This window comes from Myotis nattereri (genome assembly GCF_964212035.1).
Source record: "Myotis nattereri genome assembly, chromosome: 1".
Taxonomy (NCBI): Eukaryota; Metazoa; Chordata; class Mammalia; order Chiroptera; family Vespertilionidae; genus Myotis; species Myotis nattereri.
In genome coordinates this window covers 41,519,464-41,542,348 of record NC_138075.1, presented here as the reverse complement: position 1 = coordinate 41,542,348, position 22,885 = coordinate 41,519,464, and the positions used below count along the sequence as shown (strand labels likewise).

General features: G+C 44.0%; 1 protein-coding gene across 1 annotated transcript in view; it reads left to right on the top strand.

The window, feature by feature from the left end:
• Positions 1 to 2,446: 2,446 nt before the first annotated feature.
• Positions 2,447 to 22,885, top strand: part of FRMD6 (FERM domain containing 6) — a 79,374-nt gene continuing 58,935 nt past the window's right edge. The window contains exon 1 of the mRNA XM_081093547.1: positions 2,447 to 2,533. The gene's annotated coding sequence lies outside the window, so the exon portion shown is untranslated. The remainder of the gene's footprint in view (positions 2,534 to 22,885) is intronic.

Here is a 22,885-nt window from a genome sequence, read left to right as displayed (position 1 = left end):
CCAAAGCATTCCTTTCAGAATTTTATGATGTTTCAGGGGTTTATAAAACCAATTGCAAGAGTTCTAAAGTACTTAGTTTACTAAGTATTATGTAATAATCTATGTTCATTGTAGTATTCACGCTGTACTACACTGTGAATACTCAGGTCCTCTGTGTCGTCTCGGTAATATGATGATTATGATAAAAAAATATTCACTTCGTAAATGTTGCTACAATCTAATTCTAGACAATAAACCCAATCTTAAACACATGTTTTAAAAAAGGCTGTTTAAAAATATTTTGCTCCTCGGGTTGCCTAATTATATTATATTGCAGCAATGTTTCCCAAGCTAACAGTATGTTGTTTTTTATTCGCTAGATTTTTATTCGCAAAGCCTGAAAAGAAATCAGATTTAGGAACTGTTTTCCAAGGTAGTAACTTATTACTCATTTTTCTTACTTATATTTATATATGAAGTGCTGGACTATCTCATTAGACATCAAATTAATTTAAGACCTTTCCAACTAGTGTTCAATATGAGCTCATATAAGAGATAAAAATGAGAGGAAAAAGTTCAATCCTCCACTTTTAAATGCCTACACTGTAATCAGCTACCGTTAACCAATGTTTAATTTAGGCTTTTAATTAACTACACCTAATTTAAAAAGCAGCAATTGGAACATAGTTCTTGTCCTTTCCATAATGAAGTCATGACTCCAAATCATAGGTGCAATATCCTTAGAAACCACTCTACTTTAACAGAAATAAGCTCGGCACGTATTGCCAATTGTGAAAAAAGACCATAGTTCCCAGTACTCAGTTCTAAGGCCATGGCTCCTAAAATGAATGTGCTGTGAATGAGACTATTCCAAGTGAGCTTCTGTCGTAATGAGCACAAAACTGAATTTCTTTGCCAAGAAAACAAGGTGCACAGACGGGCGTCCTTTAAACCAGCGATGTTCAACCAGGGTGCTGCAAGAATTGTTTAAAACATGCAATGCCTGACTATTTAGTCAGGGGCATTGACCTCTTTTTCCTCAAAGTGACAACAGCCAACACAACAATAGTCGTCTGGTGTGAATGAATCAAAGTTACACCTATTTTTTGTTGTTGTTAGATTGGCAAAAAATATCTATTTTTTGGTGTGCGACAGAATTTTAGTATTTCATGTATGTGTGCCATGAGATGAGAAGGGTTGAAAAATCACAGCTTTAAACCATTAAAGACTAGTTTTACGATTTATATTTTGACTAAAAGAGCAGGGCAGTTTTAAAGTTGGCTTCGATCAGCATAAATCTGATTTTAGGTAGTGTCCTTTCTCAGGTCCTCCTCTGTCTCCTTGTCTCTCTCCCAGTTGTCATACCCTGAACATACACCCCTTCCCTCCGTTGGTGAGGGGCCCCGCGCGGCATGACTGCCTCCCCCCGCCCCCCCGACCCTGACCAGGGGTTACAGGCTCCACAGTCAGCCCAGGAGCTTCTGTGGTCGCGGGCCTGGGAGCCGGGTCGGAGGCTGGGTCCCTCTCCCATGGTCTCCAGGTCCCTCGCTGCAGGTCCCAGTGGGCGCAGACTCTCAGGAGAGGCTTAGCTCGCCCCTTTCCCAGACCCAACAGATGGCAAAAAGATCCTCGACTTCAGTGCCATGAAAACATCTTCCCCTGGCCCTTGGCGTCATCCGTTGCTCTCTCCGGACAGCATCGGGAGCGGGCCAATATAATTCTTAGGGGTCAGGGGCACAGAAAACACAGCAGACATAGGCTGTGTCCACCTGAAGAACGGGAGAGGCCGAGCTGGCCGGGGGCTTGGCTTCCGCCGCAGCGCCCCACGTAGAATAGAAAACTCTCGGGGGTGCGGCGTCCCGAGTCATGAATGGTGGGCAGGTGGGTGCGGGACAGGAGGGCAGACGAGAAGCTCGGAGTCACGAAGCCTCCTCCGCTGGAAACGCCTCCTCTGTGCGTGGCCTGCCCTCCATCGTTCCGAATTAGTAAGATGGTGCTGAGGCCAAACAGCCACCCCCGGCCAGCCCAGCCCGACGGAGCGGGGCAGGGAGCGTCCCGGGGAGCGGGGCCCGGGGGCGGAGAGGGCCGCTGGGCCAGGAGCAGGGGCGCGGACCGTGTCCCCTCGCGCCGGTCCCCTTCGCGCGCGAGGAAAGGCCTAGATCGCCCCGCTCCGCACACCTTCCGCCGCTCACCTCCCTCCCCAGGACCCCGGAGGGCGGTTCCCGTCGCCTCTTCCCGCCCCGGGCTCGCCGCACCCCTCCGCGGGACGCTTGGTTGGGTCCGGGGCGGGGTCGGCAGGCGCTGCACGTGCGGTCGCGATCTCCTCGCTCCCCTCCCCGGGCTCCGCTGCCTCCCCCGCCCACCTCGGGGCGGTGAAGGAGGCGGGGCGTCGGGGGGGCAGGGCGGAGGCGTGGGCGGGGGGCGGGCCGGCACCCCGCGCTCCCCTGGCTGCCCGGGCCCAAGGGCTGGGAGATCGGGGTAAGCGCAGCGCCGGCAGGAAGGGACCGGTCGCTGTGGTGAGTCCAACGCCTGCTGCTCCAGACTTTTCTCCAAGGTACGAGCCGGAACCCGGCGCCCTGGGGCCTCCCCGCCCGCCCCCTACCCGGCCTGTGCGCCCCCGCCGCCCGCTGTGCCCCCTGCCGGCCGGGCGGCGGCGGCGCGGCGGCGGGACGGGCTTTGGGAGGGTTTCCGAAAGTCGCGAGCTCCTGCGAAAGCCGTGTCCCCTTCCCCGCGTCTTTCTTCTTCTTCTCCAGGCTTCCCCGGCCCTGGGCGTCGGGCACCCGGCTGGTAGGTCGCCTTCTGCGAGGCAGAGCGCGCCCACGCCGGAGCGGGGGGTCGGGGCCCCGGGCAGCCGAGCCGGGCAGCGAGGGAGACGAGGAGCTCCGAGGCTGCCCGGGCGGCGAGAGCGGGAGGCCGGCCGGGCTGCTGGCTGCGCCCTGGGCTCTATGCGTCGCGCTCGGCTCCCCGGTGCACCCCGGTGCCCTGTTCTGGGGGCGCCTGTCCGTCGCGCCCCGTCTCTGTTACCCGGCGCCGGGGCCAGCCCCCGAGCCCTGCATTCCTGGGTGCGGTGCCTGCCGCCTGTTGTGCGCGCCTTGGGGCCGGGCTGCGGGGCTGCGGGGCTGCGGGAAGGGACCCGCGCGCAGCATCTGTCCCATCGTCCCTGAAAGTGCCTGGTCGGGGGAGCCGGAGATTGAGTTGGAGCTCGGCTGCGCCAGAAGGGGGCCTCGGTGGGATGCGAGCGCGGGGCGCAGCCTGCAGATTTTGGGTTCCCGGAGGAGCTGGCGGCGCGCAGGCCCGGGCCCAGGCGGAGGGGACCCCCAGCCTCTCCTCCGGGATGGCCAGGGACTGTCAGGTATGGACAGCGGGGGGCACCAGTGTGAGGTCCACAGGGACTGGAGCAGCACCTTGAGTCCCGGGACGGCTTAATCAAATGGTGAGGGCGATTTCTTAAAGGCACGAATAAATGGAAAGCTGTCAAAATAAGCATATTTTAAAGTTTGAGTGAAAGCTGGCAGGTTTTCAGGCCATGCAGTTGTTTGTCCAGGGAAATATTAGCTTCTCGACACCCTTTTCGTTTTTACTTTTTAACACAAATCTCTTTTGCCAGTATTTCCCTCGGGCTGTGCATTGCCCACGGGGGGCCGGGGGGGGGCGGGGGGGCGGGGGGCGGAGGAAACTTCAGCAATGTTCTCGGGTTGCTTTTGACTTCAAGCCCTTGCTCTCCAGTTTGTGTGTGTGTGTGTGTGTTTTTATGTTTTGTTTTGTTTTGAAATGCTCAGAAAAAGTATCTCTTGGCGGGTTTTCCATGTATGATTCAGTCTCTTCTTCTCTGGGACCCGACGTTGTTTGTTTATGGGTTTTGTAAGCATCTCTTTAAATTTAGTTTTTGCAGGAAATACTCCCCTTTGCCACAGGGTGTAGTTTACGGACTAGAAAATACTGCTGGAGAAAGCTGCTAGTGGCTTCATTTTCCAAGAATGTAAGTCATTTCCTTTCTGTGATTTCAGGGAGTTGATATTTCACAGCATCAAAACTTTGTGGGGAAAATTTTCCGTAGTACATCTGTCATTAAAAACACTTTCTTTGACTTTGGGATTTTTCTCCTTTAGAGCAGCGCCTAAATTTAGGCTCAGCGATGATCAAGGATAAGAAGTTTTTCAGGATCGACAGCATTTTGAGACCACTGTAGAGAGTAATTTTAACAACCACGGAGACCTACAAACAGCCAGCAGGATGGAGAGTGGGGGAGGGGAGTCGAGAAGTGAGAGGCAGGGAAACAGATGCGTTTGCTGTTCTTCCTTGTACTGTAGTATTAAACTTCTAGAACTTAATCGTTTTCCTTGGATGTGGTTTTGAGAAACAAAAGTACTGTGTTATGTCAAAAATGGAAATACTCCACAGTATGAGACAACTGACATTTTAGTGTACTTGTAAACATACTGGTCTTATATTTCATATTAAAATGGGCCTTTGGGGTTATTGGATGAGGAGGGTCCTCCAGGGGATATCTACTATCAAGTTATCTGCAGGGTATCTTCTCCAGAAAGCAGACTGACTGTAATATGAACTAATTTCCCCCTCTGCCCCCGCCCCCCGCCCCCCGCCCCCCCCCCCCCTTGAATTAGCTTGTAAGAATGCCTGAGATCTGACACTTATGGACCACAGTTAGCCAGTTAGCCAAAGCTCTTGCAGTGCTCAAAACATTTTAAGGAACAGGGAAATCTTTCTCTATTTGCACCCCCTCCTTTTAGGAGGTCAACAGGGGTAACCTACCAGCTTCAAATACATAATTTCAACTGGAAGATTTAAGATGCTCCTAGCTCCATAGGAAAACAATACAGGCCAGGATAAGACTGCTTTTGAAGGCAAAATGTCTGGTAGGTAATAATTTTTAGCTACAAGTTCTTTAAAAACTCACTCAATGAGGCTAGCTGAATCTGGGGGGAAGGGGAGGTGGTAGAGCTTTGCTAGTTTCTGTACTTTGTTTCCACTTTTAACTTCACTTATAAAGGTTTTGGCTTTCAGAACCAATGACATAATAGGCTGTGTAGCCTTCTTTTGTGGCAGATGCTTGAAATGAAAGTTTCAAACGGAATTGTTTTTGACTGAGCTGTCAAGTTCAGAGTTTAGTGTAAATGAGTCCTGTCGCACAACTAACTTTTTTGATAAAGGAATTCTTTATAGTTTTCAACTTGGATGTTGCACATTTTGATGTCTAAGGCTACGGGGTTTACCAAAAAAAAAATATATATATATATATATATATATATATATATATATATATAGCCTGCAAACAATTATTTTATTACATGAAAGCCAGTACCAAGAAAAGATTAATTCAGTCCAGATGTAAAAATGTATGTGAATTTTAGATTTGGATGATCTCAACAAGTTTCCCCTTCTGTTGACGAGGCTGCCTGGATCCCAGATGGCATGCACAAATTATCCTTTCGGTGGTTTTCTGGGTTCAGAACTAAATTTCACGGGCCTGTTCTAAAGTTATTTTCATATTGTTTTAGGCATTCCAAAGAACAGAAAACTCTCTGCGTTTACGCAGAGATGGGTTTTTCCAATTACTCATTAATACAAACCTCATAAATGCTCTGGTTTGGGAGATGGAGCATATTTCGTAAGTGGGGAAACGAGGTATTCAGTATTGTGTTTCCTGATGGGCAATGCATAGGTTTGGCTTTCAGTTATGCCAATTTCAGCTCTCCTCTTTTAAAGAAAAAAAGTGTTAAGTGTGTTTACAACCTTCAGTAGAATCCTCCTGGAACAAAAATTGTGTTTTCTGATTCAGCAATTGGTCCTAGTATGATGATCTTCTTATTCCCCTCTCCTCCATGCCAAGGAGAAACAATGCACACAACTTGTAAGAAAACTCCAGCATTTTTCAGCCTGTAGCCCCAGCATCAAAGTTATAAAGGGTGTGTGTTACACACTTAAAATTATATATATTTAGGGAAGTCTTTGTATGATGATATAATTACACATTTTGGGAGTTTGATTACATTGTGATTGTGTATAAAGCAATCAAGCGTAGGCGGGGGTGGGTAGGAAAGATTTAGGGAAGGAGTTTTATGAGTGGTGAAATTTTAGTTAAACGGTATCTCTCCTAAGACACAAACAGGAAAAATGGTATTGTTGGCCTCTGTAGTTAAACTTTGATATAGGGGTGGTGGAGAAGGCTTTTTGAATAGCACATTATCCTGAGGAAGAGGCTTTGGGGGCCTGTAAAAATAAGTAAAAACAAGTTAAAGGGATAATTTGAGAGGAAGGAGGAAGTAGAATGCTGGGCATTGAATTGCAAGGAAAATCTAAACTTAGAAGGATGAGTATTTAAAACAAGCCTGAAGTCGGGAGAACTTTCTATTTAAAAGCGGGAATTAAAGATTAAGATCTCTTTAGCTGAGAAGAAAAGATTAGAATTAAGGTTCTCTATAAGGTCTGTATTCAACATGAAATAGTGCTAAGTGATATTTACCATGGAAACTTTGCCTGCATTTGTGTTGAACCACTAGTTTGGTGTTCAGTCGTGTTCAGGGACTGGATGCTTATGATTGTGTCTCCCCACCCCACCTCACCCCACTCCACTTCCCACTTCAAAGACTGGAAACATTTTTTTTTTTTTTTGGCTAAGCTCTAATGATTCTTCAAACATTTAATTTGTGCCCTAGCATTTGGGAGAAATACACCTACCTACCCCCATGCTCTGGGACCAGAGGGGCTCTGCAGAAGTACTGATGGCAGAAGTTATTACAGAGTTTTGAGTGAAAACAAGCAAGCTGTGCTTCTAGTTACCTTATATGAATTAGTGATATGATTACTTCTAATGCAAGTGTGTGTACTATCACTTTTTATGTGTATCGAATGGAGTGATTGTGCAGTGTACCACATTGATCAAAGAGGGATTATTGAACACTGGGAAGGGGAAAGAAATTACTGATCTGACAGCTGATTGTATTACCCGAGGAAGAGAAAAAGGTGGTGCTGAAACAAATTCACAGAGGAACACATACAGGCCGAAGGAAGAAGGTGGGGTTTGCAGGAGTGTCCTTGTAGTTGTCTGTAACACAGCATCTTCTTGAATGCCTTTCCCCACCTGTGGAGTTGGAACTGTATAGCAGGAAATTAGGTGGAGATGTGGGCGTTATCTAGGTGATTTCGGTAATGTGGTTAATTAGGATAATTCTGGCCAAAGCATCTATTAAGAACCTCAATATTCTGAATTGATTATCCTGGGGTATCCTATATAATAAAAGACTAATATGCAAATCGACCAAACTGCAGAATGACCGGTCGCTATGATGCGCACTGACCACCAGGGGGCAGATGCTCAACATAGGAGCTGCCCCCTAGTGGTCAGTCCGCTCCCACATGGAGAGCGCCGCTCAGCCAGAAGCCGGGCTCAACGGCTGGCGAGCACAGCGGCGGTGGCGGGAGCCTCTTCCGCCTCTGCAGCAGCACGAATGATGACCCACTGCTGGCTCCTGGACTGCGAGAGGACACAGGCCAGGCTGAGGGATTCCCCCCCCACCCCCCACCCCCCAGTGCACAAATTTCGTGCACCAGGCCTCTAGTTTTTAGATATTTTCTAATAACTTTGCCTCTCTTTCTCTCTCTTCATGTATATATATTATAGAACTTAGAATAGTAGTGTTTTACTTGTATATGAAGGCAGGGAAAAGCAATATTTTAGACTAACTTTTTGCCACAGTTTCATGTAAAGGAGGAAATCATTATAAAAATCAAGCAAATTCTGGATTAATATATTAGGATATTAATGAAGTTTCTACTTAGCTTCTCAGGTGGCTCTCTGTCTACTTAACATTAAATGAAAAGGAATCCTTTTTCTCCCTGTAGGTAGCTATCTAGTTTTAGTAGATTGCTTTTTTTTTGGGGGGGGGGGGAACGGGGTTCCCATGGCATAATTTCTTTGAATGAACTTGTTATCGAATAGTTACATAAACCAGAAAAACGCACAGATCAGAAGTGTAAGCAAAACGTGATCATACCTAGGCACCCAGCATCCAAATAAAGAAACAGAACATTTCCAGCCCCGGAAGCCTCTCCCTTAGTCAGAATCCCCGATGCAAGGGTAACCACTGTTCTGCCCTTTATTGCCAGGGTTGGTTTTAACCTGTTCTTGGACTGCATTTAAATGAAATCCAATACGAGCTCTGTTTTGTGTCTTCTTTGGCTTAACATAGTGTCATGTCCAAATTGATGCAGGTAGCAGTAGTCCTTTTTTCTTTTATTTCTGTGAATGAAGATACCCAGTTTATCCATCCTATTGATGGACATTTGAGTAGTTTGGGCTGATGTAGTTGGGTGTGAACTTTTGATGTCTCAAGAAAAAACAAGCTCTTTGGAGGTGAAGGAAGAGTATAGTCTTAGGATTAAAAGAGAAAAAAAATCAGAAATGTGAGAGGGGGAAAAAAATGCAATATCACGAAAACACTAACGGCTCAACTCAGTCCACAGAATCCTAGTGTTTCAGGGCCTCGGTTTGCAATATACCACTGGATATTGCCAGATTTCGGTTGAGAACTGGGAAGAGGGAGGGGACCCTTAGGTGTTAGCTAGCCCCATCACCTTTAGAGGGATTGCGGTCCCTTGAGATTGAGTGACTTATACAGAGTGACAGTCTGTCTAGTCTTGACTAGTACCATCTGAGCGCTGAAACCCAGCCCCTAACTGTGTCCACCAGCCTGGAGGACAGGGAACCCTTTTCTGACTCACACAGAGGTGTCCTGTGGACAGATGAACTTAGACCTGCCCAGAGGAAATAGAGGCGTAGCCCAGCGAGGCAGAATTCTACCTCCTCCAGCCTGCTCTCCCTCTACCCCCATATACAGCCCTTGGGACTTATTTCCCCCCACCCTTCTTCGTTCTCCCTCTCTTATAGGGCTGTCCAGTGAGACCTTAATTTATGAGTGCCACGTCGGTCCCTCCTGACTCACTGTTTCATTGATGCATAAATGATCTAGGATGTGGACCCTAGAGGCCTGCTTTCTAAATACTTTTAAAATAGTTCATTTTTAAGAAAATGTTGCCAAAATGATTTCTTTTTTTGCCTCTTCCTGCCATTATGCCTCCTCCCCCTCCTCCAGTCCCTCTCCCCAAGTTATTTTAATTCTCAAATATCCCTGGAAACATCCGGTCTCTACCTAAAACAACAGTGACATTCTGGTGCTGAAGGCTGTGGCAGTCCCCAGGAAGCACTTATTATAAAACACAGGATTATGACTTCACTGAGAAATCGACTAGATAAAACAAAGTGCTTGGGAAGGATAACTATTGCTATAGATCATTTCTTTCATGTTTCCCTAGGGAGGAAAAGGACGTTTACATGGTTCAAGAAGAGGCTCAGAATTTCAACCTAGGCTCATTAGAACGGTGAAAAACAGGCAAAATAGCAGACGTTTTATAAATGGGTAATACATAGATTCTGCTCAAATGAAATGCTACTGCTTATAACAGCAAAAACGTAGCATGTTCAATCTCAAAAAATAAAAAAAATGTGTTCACTATAGGGCCACGGTTCTGACAAGTTGCTCACCGAAGTTACTACAGAAAAGAGGCGTGAGCTATGAAGACAACATGGGAGAGAGGCAGTGAAATATGATAGTCAGAATGAGATCTTTCAGATCAGTCCTCTGGGGCCCAGGTCCAGGCCCCACTGTCCTGGAGTGTGCAACCTTGGGGAAGTTACTTAACCTCTCTGAACCTTTTTTCCTCACCTGTTAAATGGAGACAATAAAAGTAACTACCCCACAGTGTTGTTTTGATTATGAAATGAAATAGTAGTGCATGTAAAGCAACTAGCATGGCCTCACACAGAGTAAAAAGTAATGTTAGCTCTTATTACGTAAGACAGACAGAAATGATGTATAGAAGGATTTAAAGTTTTCTTGGGCTTCCTCTAGGCTTTTGTTAATAAGCGGCTGTTGACAAGATTTTATTATAAAAGGTGGGGCAAAAGTAAGGTTACAGTTGTGAGTATGCGAAACACAAGAGTTCATTCTTATATTATTATTTATTAATTATTGTAATATTTTCCATTCAAACGACTGTAAACCTGCTTTTGCCTCCCCTCCACCTCCCCACCCCCACTCTGTTCATTGATGGCAGTCAGTAGGCAACAAAATCTAGTATATCTCTGTTACAGTCTGTATTGCTGCATCAAGAACAGCTGGCCCATTTCACTGATCGCTAATTGATCGAATTATTTTTCCTAATTCTCGTCTAATTTCTAGCTATTTCAGTTGCCCAGCTTCTGCCTACTGGATAATTATTTCTTTCCAGATGCCAAAAAGTAAATCTACAGATTTAGAAATTCTCTTTATGATGACTAATGTTATGCAAAGTAGTTTTAAAATTAAAGAGTACCAGCGGCCCATGTCTTTTGCTCCTGTACCCTGTAGGTTTCATGAGCCCTTTAAAAGAAAGCCACTATTATTGGTACAGTATAAGGCAATTGTTTATGCCTCCCAGCTCCGTCTCCCACCATTGGCAGTTTGTATAATATGGGTCAGTCCCCTTTATAATTTTCTGTTATGGGGCCCAGAGCTTAAGATTTTAAACCATTTGTTCAAAGGAAATTAATAGTCTGAAAGTTTCAAAGGAAGTGTTTAAGAAAAAACAAACTTAAGCACATTAGAAAGACACATTTACATCTAAACAGCATAATTACAAGCTCAGCCAACATAGACATGGGTTCCTTCAGAATGATCAGATGTGTCATTCACATCTGTGCATTAAAAGGGGGGGACCTATCCCAGATAATCCTGTTCCCTGTTATGTGTTGTGTAATATCTTGAACTTTTAATAAACTTAATGCTTTAAAAATGTTCACTTAAGTCCATCAAAAAACAGGTTTTACATCTGTGACGTATCCATGTCTACGTTGAATACTTTGTGCAAGTCCTACCAATGTGTTTCTTGTCTCCGTGGGAGAACAAAATACGTGTGTGGGAAGGTATTAGAGTTTCAGATACGTACTAAGTGGAGCCCTGGTTTTAGGGAGCAGAAGCAGTGAGGGCCCAGGTAGGTTGTTCCTAGCTGCCCTGGGCCCCTGGCTTTGTGTTGGGTCATGAGCTCAGGCTGAGACCTTTCTTGTCTTCAAGTACAAATGAGTTTTTTTTTAAAGAACAACAGAAATATTCATGATCTGGTAAAGGTCTCAAATATTAAAAGAAAACTATGAATTGGAGTCACTAAATGTTTAATTAAATTCATTTATTCCATATACTGTATGCCTCCTATGTGCCAGGCAGTGATCTAGGCCCCAGAGATACACCAATGAACAAAGTAAAAAAGTTCTGCCTTCGGGGACCTTAAATCCTAAAACTAAGCAAATTTTGAAACAGTAAACATAACAAAACAAATTTTATAGGAGTATAGGAGGTAGGAAGCAGGAGCATTGGTAATTTGAAGTACAGCAGATTCTCGAATAATGATGTTTTGTTTAATGCCATTTCGTTATAATGTTGATGAGATGCCATAGGGACTTAACTTGTTTATATCAGTTACCTTATAGTAAATTGAGTTCATTATATGTCTTTGCTTATATGTCTATTGACAACATTAAATGAGGACTTACTGTAGTGGGGTCAGGTTGACCTCACTGAGGTGACTTGAGGGAGGAAGGTAGCCATACAAAGACACCTGTGGAAGGTGTGTTCCAGCAGCAGGACTGTCAAAGGCCTCAGGTGGAAGTGAGCCTGGTGTGTTCCAGGACCAGTTAGAAAGGCCACAGAGTAGTGGTAGATGAGGTCACAGGTTTGGAGAGCAAATCATGTAGGGCCTGCGTGGTGAGCCATGAGTGAAATGGGGAATCACTGGGGAGTTGTGTGCAGCGGAGTAAGGTGATTTGACTTGCATTTGAATAGAATCGCTGGCTACAGTGTTGAGACAGGAAAATGGAGCAGGGTGGTCAAGGGTGGGCCCTGGGATACCGGTTAGCAGTTGTTGCAGTGATCCATTGAGAGATGCCAATAGCAGTGGAGGAAAGGAAGAGAAATGACCAAGACTTTTTTTGTAGGTTGTACCTGGCCAACTGTTTGAGGAGTTGGATCAGACTAAGGATGAGAAAGAGAGATCAGACTAAGGATAACACCGGGGCTTTTTGCATAATTATGGAGTTGCCATGAATTGAGATAGGGATCTCATGGAAGAGCTGGTTTGGGAAACAACTACGAGCTGTTTTAAACATGTTATGTTCATCTTCCAAGTGGAGAAGCTGAAAAGGTTGTTGGATATAGGAATCAAGAGTTTAAAGAATAGGTCTGGGTTGCACAGCACTCGGATGAGATAACTTGGGGAATGTGTGTAGACAGGGAAAGCAGTCCATGGATCAAGCTTTGGATCATATCAGCATTTACAGTTTCTGGAGAAGAAAAGAAAACTCGTAAGAGAATATCTTAAGCCTAAGGACTTAAGCACACATTTCTAACATAGTGGACATAATTGTCTCCTTGTCCTAACAGTGTCATTTTTAGACGATATTGTTAATTCTGTTGACCCACACCATGGGGAGAAGGAACTATGACTAATTTTTCTGTGATGAGGTAGTTGGGCTGAGCCAGAGATGCTTCAGCCTTGAGTGGTTGAGCTGATAAGGAGGAAGTAAAGAAACTGAGAAGGAGCAGCCAGAGGATAGGAGGGAAATTAGAAGAATATTCTTGAGGTTAAAGTAAGTGTCTCAGGGAGGAGAGAGTGAATCAATGGTGCCATGGGCTGCTTAGAGGTCAAGTAAGATGAGGACTGAGAGGTGCTCGTTGGGTTTAGCAATGAAAGTCATTGGTGACATTGACCTGAGCCATGACAGGTCACCTGAGCTGTATCAGTGGAAGATTGGAGACAAAAACCTCATTGGAGTGGACTAAAGAGAGAATGAAAAGCTTATGAGCCCGACAGGTGTGGGCTCAGTGGTTGAGCATCTACCCACGAACCAGGAGGTCAAGGTTTGATTCCCGGTCAGGGCACATGCCCAAGTTGTGGATTTGATCCCCAGTAGGGGGCATACAGAAGGCAGCCAAATCAATGATTCTCCCTCATCATTGATGTTTTTATCTCTCTCTCCCTCTCCCTTCCTTCTCTGAAATAAATCTAAAAAAATTTTTTTTAAAAAGAGCTTATGAAACATAATTCTGATTTTCAGTTCAACTTCTCACCAGTATTCATTGGATGTGAGTACATTTAACGTGTCTGATAGAATGTAGGGTGGGACTTTGGAATGCTGGCGGCTATGAGGGTCTTCAACAGGCTCTGACAGGAATGGGGAGCCTCTCAGCTTCCCCTGAGTTATTATTGGTAAAACTCTAGTGTGGGGGTTGTAGTCTGTTTCTTCAAAATAGAAAAAAGTCCTAAAGCAGGTTCTCTTCTTTTTTTTCTTTTTTTTTTAAAAAATTGTATCCCTTTGGATAAGAACTATATATTGGAATCATGTCCCTTTGTTAAGACTTTCCTGTTTGTTTTGTTTTCTACTTCAAGCCACTGATCCTTTATTTGAAAAGATACAGCAGAGCCCCAGTGCTTCATGTGCTTTGGGTTGGCTTCTGTTTCCGCAGTGGTGATGGGTTTGAGCTGATTCCCGCCCCCCCCCCCCCCCCCCCCCCCCGCACACATGGCAGTGCCCACAAGTCTGGAAGCCTTCGGGGTTAGATGGCTCAGGGCTGGCTGGGGTTCTCCAGAGCCAGAGCAAATGAAGTCATAGACACATTGCTTGCTTCATCTTTCTTTTTAACTTTGCGGATGACTTTGATTGTGAATATTATTTCAAAGCATGTGATTAAGGAGTTTTCATAGCTCTGTATTTTATGTCATAATTATGCACCAGGAATTTTCCCTCCCGGGAATTACCTTTGAATTATAATGCTAACTTTCTATAATACTATCATCGGAACGAATCAGCAAGCCTCTGATACTAATTACCTTTTCTTTCCCTAAGCTGATTAAAATGCTAACGTGTAGGCCTTTAATGCTTAAATATTGTTTTTGGGTGGTTAAAAGCTTACCGTGATTGTAGAATTAAAACTTTGTTACATCTGTTTGAGTGTTGTTTGGTAATAAAGTATAGTAATAGTTTTTAGAAAGTTGATAATTATGGAAAAATGCTGGAGAGAGCAAGGGCTCTCATTGGCAGTGGATTATGGCACGTTTTTTGAGCAGTGGAGCTCCAGTGTGTTGTGGCTTATACACATCATGCCAGCATTCTCTTAGGTACTGCTCTGTCAACACTGTTTTATTGGCATCATTCTGAATGCTTTTTCAGCTGAAACTTATAAGTCACTCCACAGCTAGTTCAATGAACGTCATTGGCTTGTAACAGAAATACACAAGGCCAATGTGAAATAATTTGGCAGTGCTGAGCATTTTACACGGTCAACATTGGAGTGTGCAGAGGTGTAAAACTAAGCACGTTTTGAAATGCATGTGAAGTCTTTTAAGTCTGTGAGTGCAGGATGAAGTCCAGATCTCTTAGTGTGGAGTTCAACATTCCAGGCCAGAGTTGCAAGGCTGTGTGGCCCACCAGGATGATTGGCTGCAGACATGCTTTGGTTTTTAACACAGCATTACAAACATTTATTTGCCAACATTAAAAATTGAGAAACTTTACATTAAAAATTATTTTGTTAATTCTCACCCGAGGATATTGTTCCATTGATGTTTAGGGAGAGGAGAAGAGAGAGGGAAAGACAGAGAGAAACATCGATGTGAGAGAAACACATCTATTGGTTGCCTCCTGCACAAGCCTGGAACAGGGCCCCGGGCTGGGAAAGCCTGCAACCAAGGTACATGCCCTTGACCGGAATTGAACCCGAGACCCTTTGGTCAGGAGGCCGATGCTCTATCCACTGAGCCAAACCAGCAAGGGCTACATAGAAAGTTTTTAATTTTACACCTTCTTTTGAAAAACTGGAAAGTGTGACAATGATGTTTTGGAGCCACGTACCAACTTCCCCTTTTATTTATTTTTTAAAATATTTTTATTGATTTCAGAGAGGAAGGGATATATATATATATATATATATATATATATATATACACACACACATACATACACACACACACACATATATCGATGATGAGAGAGAATCATTGATTGGCTGCCTTCTGCGTGCCCCACACTGGGAATCGAGTCTGTAACCAGGGCATATGCCCTAATTGGGAATCGAACTGAAATCTCCTGGTTCATAGGTCAAAGCTCAAATACTGAGCCAAGCTGGCAGGCCCAGCTTCCCCTTTTATATGGGGGGGGGGGGGGGCGGGGGAGGGAGAGAGAGAGAGTTAGAGTTAGAGTTCTGTAGTCGCCCACAGTCCCCAGCAGAGATCCTCTTGCCCCAACATTGAGACCAAGTGGCTGTTGGCACTTTGCATCCTGCAGGCTTCACTCCTGTGTTCCCTGCTCCTGTAGGCAGATGAGTTTGCTATCCCTCTGTTGTACTTGACTTATTTTCCAGTGTCATCACAAGGCTCCCTAAGTCTAGCCCAGTTATTCTCCCCATTGTCCCCACAGGCACATACACACTTAGTCTGGGTCACGCTTCCTGTCTGTCCACTGACCTGAGCTGCATGTTGCCTGTGTCACTTCATTGGAACGTAGCACATGCTCCTGCACACACATCTTTTTATATATCTTTTCTAGCTCCCCAACTGTATTATAAGTTTCATGAGGGCAATGATTGTATCTTATAATTTACTAGTGCCTAGCAGCTTTATTTTAGATTTACCAGATTGACTATGGTTTAGATTTAGCTTCTAGTGGGGATGGTAATCTGTTTTTATAATGATGCTATGGAAGAGTCTATAATAATAAAAGCATAATATGCTAATTAGACCGGACAGCTGAATGACCTTCTGGACGTCATTCCAGATGAAGCCACGGTGGCAGGGGCCAAGGCAGAGGCGGTTAGGGGTGATCAGGCAGGCAGGCAGAGTGGTTAGGGGCAATGAGGCAGGCAGGCAGGCGAGCAGTTAGGAGCCAGTGGTCCCGAATTGTGGGAGGGATCCCAGATTGCAAGAGGGTGCAGGCCAGGCTGAGGGTACCCCCTCCCTCCTGTGCATGAATTTTGTGCACTGGGCCTCTAGTTGAAAAATAAAAATCTTGTGTAAAATCTAGTACTTCCTCAATAGGGCTTTCTTAATGAACTGCATCCATTCCTTTGTAGCTTCGCAGTAACATTTATGTACTCTAAGTATTAATTTACTAAAAACCTCATTTATTGCAAATTCTCTGATTCAGTTAGTGGATGAAATTTCCAAATAAATGAGTCATTACTGTATATACCACTTTATTATTTTAGATATGCTTCTTTCTAATGGCTCATACTGTCTTAAATGTCTTATTTTTCCCTCATTCATTTGACAGATAGTTTTCTACAGAATACCTGGAGAAAGTATGAACTTGACAGGCATGGTAGTAACTGCTTTCCTGAAGCTTTTTACCGTTTAGCTGGAAAGGCAGATATTAATAACAGGGTATATCACTGTTCATTTTCAACAATTGTTACTGAAAAGTAGGGGTTGTTCTGAGCCCTTATGAAAGAGCACTCTGGTCTGAGGGTGGGGGCTGTAGGAGTATAACATGACTAAATTCCAAACTCCTTGACTTTCTCATAATTCCATAGCAGTTTGGAAAATATTCAGAATGTAAAAATTTTAGTTTAGAAACAAATAGATTAACAGATAATTTCTATAACAAAAATAAGTGTTTTAAAACTTTTCCAAATAATTTACCATTGACTGTACTCATTGCGTTAGTGATTAAGAAAGAATTATAATTTATAGCACTAGAGTTTACTGCCTTTTGCTTGGCACCTGAGTTGCACTCTGTTTAAATATGTAAACAAGAGGGCAGTTGGGCTAGAAATTTCAGATATAGCTAACTTGCAAATCAACTTTTATTTTATGAAACTATAATTTTCAAAAGGGTGTTTGGAATAAGGACTTTTCTTATGGCTCTCAAAAATAGGTTATAAAAAATACACTTATTTCTTAAAGAGTAACTAGTGGATAGTACCTTTATTTTATACTTCTAAGCCCATGACTGAAAAAGACTAATGGTTTATCAGTCTGATCTTGGAGTGATGTAAATATGGTGTCATAAGAAAACCTTAGCAGTAAAGTTGGTGATATATGTGAGCGAACCAAAAAATAGAGTGGAATTTTGTATGGTTGCACGTATTTTATCACAACAATCAGAAATGCTCTAAGTATCCCCCCCAAAAAAATATAGAATTCTATACTTAACTAACCCATCTAAATATAGTGTTAAAGTTAATTTTTTGCATAGTTTAGTGTCAAACTGAAACAAAGATCAGCTGCAGTCGTGCCATTTTTTAAATTTCTGTTAAGAAACTCATGTTACTTGTAATTATAGAAAGAGATTCACAAAAATTAACATAAGTAAGGAAGTTTTCAAATAAACTCAAGATTTTCAAATGTGATTTTAAGGAAATTTAAGGAAATGAGATCAGGGAATAGTTTTTAAGAAATGTCAAGGGTCATGTAGAATTTAAAATAAATTCCAAATAAAATATTTTTAATCTGCAAAAAAGGATGTTGAACTGATGATTTGTAATATACTAAAGTATTTTACTTTTACCAGTGCCTAGAGAAATGGAAAGAGAAATTTTCATGAATTTTATTTATTTATTTTTAATGAATTTTAGATGTAGAATAAAACCTAGCAGGGTAAGCTAGTATAAGTTATCTAATTTATAACATAAAATTTTCTTTAATAATTGCCCCCCAACCATCTACCTCTCCTGAATTCTTCCATAGTTCCTAGAAAATGGTTGGCTCTTGACTGTTAAGCTCAACAGTATTACAGCTTTATTTTATTCTGATCTAGCTAAGGTGACAGACTCGTCATCTAGATTTAGAACTAGAGCAAGTCAGTGAGGCATTTGACCCATAAAAGAAGCGACAGAAGTGTGCTTACGAAAACTCCGATGCCTATCTCCCAAGTCTGACATATAAATAAAATATAACTCTTCCCATAACAGTAATATATATTCAGATTTAATGTTAGCATGGAAAAAACATACTTTGTTGCTTAAATACTCAAAAGGCTATGAAAGATACAAGTTTTGTTCCTTAAACTCTCAAAAGACCCTAAGTAAAAATTGGATTTTTGCCCTGGCAAGGTGGCTCAGTTGATTGGAGCATTTTCCATACACCATAAGGTTGCAGTTCGATTCCTGGTCAGGGCACATACCTAGCTGCAGTTCAATCCCCCGTTGGAATGGATGGGAGGCAAACGCTTGATGTTTCTCACATAGATGTTTCTCTCTCTCCCTTACTCTCTCTAAAATCAATTTTTTTTAAAAAAATCCTCTGGTTAAGATTAAAAAATAATTTTTAAAAGATTGGATTTTAAATATTAACATAGAACGCAACAATATAAATTATCTGTGATTTTTTTTTTTTTAGTTAATCCTCACCCGAGGGTATTTTTCCATTGATTATTAGAGAGAGTGGAAGGGAGGGGAAAAGACAGAAAGAGAAACATTGATGTGGGAGACACATCCATTGGTTGCCTTCCTCACTCACCCCCGCGGGTGTTGGGGATTGAGCCTGCAACCGAGGTAGGTGTGCTTGACTGGACTCGAACCCAGTACTCTTCAGTCGTGGACCAATGCTCTATTTACTGAGCCAAACAGGGTAGGATTATTTTCTCCAACTAGATTTTCCAGCACCTAATAATTTATATGTATAAGACATTTCATAGTTTTAAAAGGAATGTTTACATATATATAAGACGTTTTGTAGTTTTAAAAGGAATTTGAAACTACAAAAATATTTTTATTTGATCCTCAAAGTCATAGTCTGAATTTTACAGATGAGGTTAAATGACGTGTATGATTTGACACCTTTATTTGACAGTTTGTGACAAAACCAGGACATGATACTCTTCTAACTGTGAGGCCTGTGCTTGTTTTCTGCCACCAGTCACAGTTAACCTGTCGATAAACTCTTTCTAGAGAATTTGCGAAGTATGGTGCAACACTGATTTTTTTTTAGTGCCTTTTAAAAGTCTATTTTAGTTTTTGACAGATACTGAGTCAACTTGTGTTCCTTCATTAATTTACATTGATTTTACCAGAGAATTTTTGTGTTAGTCTGAACTACACAGGGCCGTCTTTTCAAACATACGTACTTCCCATGATAATGCGTTTAACATGGCACAAAATTCCAGATTATTAGATTTTATCTGAAATAAGCAAGATATGCATGAAATTTCACACTATCAATCCTCTGTTCAGAGCAGCGGTTACCTTGAAAAAGTCTCTTAATTGTAGGCTTGGTTAGTGAAATGAAAATAAAGGTGTTTGCCCCTAGCTCAGTGGTTCTCAACCTGTGGGTCGCGACCCCTTTGGGGGTTGAACGACCCTTTCACAGGGGTCACCTAAATACATCCTGCATATCAGATATTTACATTACGATTCCTAACAGTAGCAACATTACAGTTATGAAGTAGCAACAGAAACAATTTTAAGATTGGGGGTCACCACAACATGAGGAGCTGTATTAAAGGGTCGCGGCATTAGGAAGGTTGAGAGCCACTGCTTTGTGTTCAGTGGTTAGAGCATGGGCCCGAGGACTGACAGGACTTGGGGTCAAGTCCAGTCAAGGGCTCGGGTTTGATTCCGGTCCAGGGCACGTTCCTTGGTTGCAGGCTCTATCCCTGGCCCTGGAAGAAGCGCACGCTGCAGGCAACCAATCGGTGTGTCCCTCACATCAGTGTTTCTCTCTCTTTGTCTCTGCCCCTCCCTTCCACTCTCTGTAAAAATCACTGGGGGGAAAAAATGCCCTTGGGGGAGGCTTAACAACAAAAAAGGTGTTTTTAAATGATTTCACATTTAGAACTTTGTAATTTTTAAATTGGAATTAGTGCTAGTGTTTTATGGAAGTGTATCTACCATAGCCCTTTCTGTGGGAAGTTTTACATACAAGTGGATTTTGCAAATGAAACCAACGTTAGCATGAGAACATCTGCAATTCATTCTTTCATTCAACTGTCATTAATGTGCCAGGCATTTTGCTGGAAATTCAATGCTGAAACAAGGCATGGACCTATCCTAGAGCCTGGTTGATGAGGCGGAGGGGGGGCGGGGGGTGCCGGGAGACAGACAAATGAACAATTATACCATGTGACAAGTGGAATACTACTTATTTAAAACTCTGTTACTCAGTTTGTGGGTTTTTTAAAAATATATTTTTATTGATTTCAGAAAGGAAGGGAGAGGGAGAGATAGAAACATTAATAATGAGACTCATTGATTGGCTGCCTCTTGTATGCCCCCTACTGGGGATTGAGCCCACAACCTGGACATATGCCCTGACCGGGAATCGAACCAGAGACCTCTTGGTTCCTGGTTCGACGGTCAACCACTGAGCCACACCGGCCAGGCTTTACTTAATATTCTTTAAAGATATAATCTTTTTCCACATCACCATGAATTCCTACATTTTAATTCTGAGGTCTGGTTTAAACACTATGAAGCCATGGTTTTAGTCAGTCAGGTGATATTTATCACTTGTGCTTATGTCCTTGTCATGCAGCAAAGAGCTTGAGGTAATGTGTTACTTAATATATAAGTCACTTAAATGAACATATGGCCTCATTAAAGTTTTTTTAATATCAGATTTTTATGATATAAATTACATGCAATAAGAATAAAGTTCACAAGTTTTAAGTACATAGTTTGGTGACTTTTGACAAATGTATATAATCATGTAAGCAGTGTCACAGTCAAGATATAACCGGTTTGGCTCAGTGGATAGAGCGTCGGCCTGCGGACTGAAGGGTCCCAGGTTCGATTCCGGTCAAGGGCATGTACCTGGGTTGTGGGCACATCCCCAGTAGTGGGTGTGCAGGAGGCAGCTGATCGATGTTTCTCTCTCATCGATATTTCCAACTTTCTATTCCTCTCTGTAAAAAAAAAAAATCAATAAAATATATATATATTTTTAAGAAAGATACAGAACATTGTTATCTTACCAAAAAATTTTCTACAGCCACTTTTTGGTCAAACCTCTTCTCCACCCTCACTTCCTCTTTTCTTTCCTTTCCTTTCCGCCTTACCCCCCCTCCCCATTCTTGACATTACTGCTTGTTATAGAATCCTATATAATAAAAGCCTAATAGCAAATTGTCCCCTTGGGCAGTCCTTCGACTGGGAATTCTACCAGGAGACCAGGAGTTCCACTGCTCGCTATAATGTGCGCTGACCACCAGGGGGCGGTGCAGAACGTGGTGGGCGTCAGCTACGCAGCCCTGGGAATGAGTGGCAGTGGAGGCACTGCCAGCCCCGATGGGCCCGACAAAAATGGGACCGTGGCAAGATGGTGGAGCAGATGAGTGGGTGGCACCAGTCCAAGGTGGTTGCAAGCCGGCCCGATTGCCCCGCCAATCACTCTGCAGATGTCAGCCAGTGGCGGCCAGCAGCAGGGCTGAGGGAGCCAGCAGGCTCTGATTGCCTGATTGGGGCTGGGCCCAGGCTGGGACGGGGAACTGGGGGGTGGGGGGTGGTGGCGACCATCCTTCCGCGGCGCCTGGGCAGGGGGCTGCAACCTCTTGCCAGCTACCTCAGGGTGGGGGTGATGGGGACAGAGGTGAGGTGAGAATGCGGGGTGTTCGCTGGGTTTGCTGTCACTCCCGCTGCTACCCTTCCCCAGGACGCCAGGGTTTGTGTGCCAGGGAAGCCCCTGCACACAGGTGCGGGTGCCTGTGAGGAGCCCTCCCTGCATCTGCGTGGCATCTTCCGGGTGAGCCAGGCCACAGCCACCGGGACTGCAGGGCACAGTCAGGCTCCCCACGGGTTCATGCAGGAGCTGGTCTGTGAAGCCGGCCGGGAGAGAGTGCGCTGCCTGCCTGGCTTCCATGCGGTGCCATTGGGCGGCCCGGAGGCCCACACTGCTCCCTGGCCCGCAGCGTCCAGCTGTGCTCACCACGGGGGCGGGGGGGCACCGTGACGCAGGTGGAGGGGAGTGTGCGGGGGCCCAGGTGCGGCCCAGACGTCAGCTGGGACCTGCCCTTCCATGCCAGATGCTCGAGCTTTAATCGCCAACCAGGCCTAGGGACCACACCCATGCATGAATTTTGTGCACCAGGCCTCTAGTTTCATATAAATAGAATCACATAATATGTAATCTTTTGTGCCTTGCTTTTGTATCTGGCTTCCTTTACTTAACATAATGTATTTCTCCTCCCTCCCTCCCTCCCTCCCTCCCTCCCTTCTTTCCTTCCTTCCTTTGATAAGTATATTTTGTTGCAGTACCAGTAGTTCCTTTTCATTATTGGGTAGTATTCAGCTGTCACAATTTGTTTATTCACTTACTTATTATTAATGGATATTGGATTATTTTCAGTTTGAAGTTACTATGAGTGGAGTTACTATGAATATTCATGTGTTAGTTTTTGGTAGACATATTTTTTCTTTTATCTTGGGCAAATACCTAAGAATGAGATATCTGAGTTGTATGAGTAATGCATGTTTAACTTCATAAGAAACTGTCAAATTGTTATCCAAAGTGGCTATATCATTTAACTTTCCCTCCAGTAGTGTCTAAGAGTTCCAGTTGCTCCAAACTCTCACCAAGACTTGGTATTATCAGTCTTTTTATTTTAAACACTAGAGGCCCGGCACACGAAATTCGTGTGTGGGTACAGTCCCTAGGTCTGGCCTGTGATCAGGGCCATCTTCCCTGGCTGCCCGCAGCCGGCCTTACTCCCCGCTGCCACCCACCCCCGGTTCCCCATTTGCCATTGGGAGATTGGAGCCTGCTGGCCAGGGGGAGGAACTGAGAGGTCGGCCGCTCCACCCGCTTGTCGGCCCTGTCCACCCCCCCCACCCCCCGCCGCCACCCACCCCGGATTCCCATTTGCCATCAG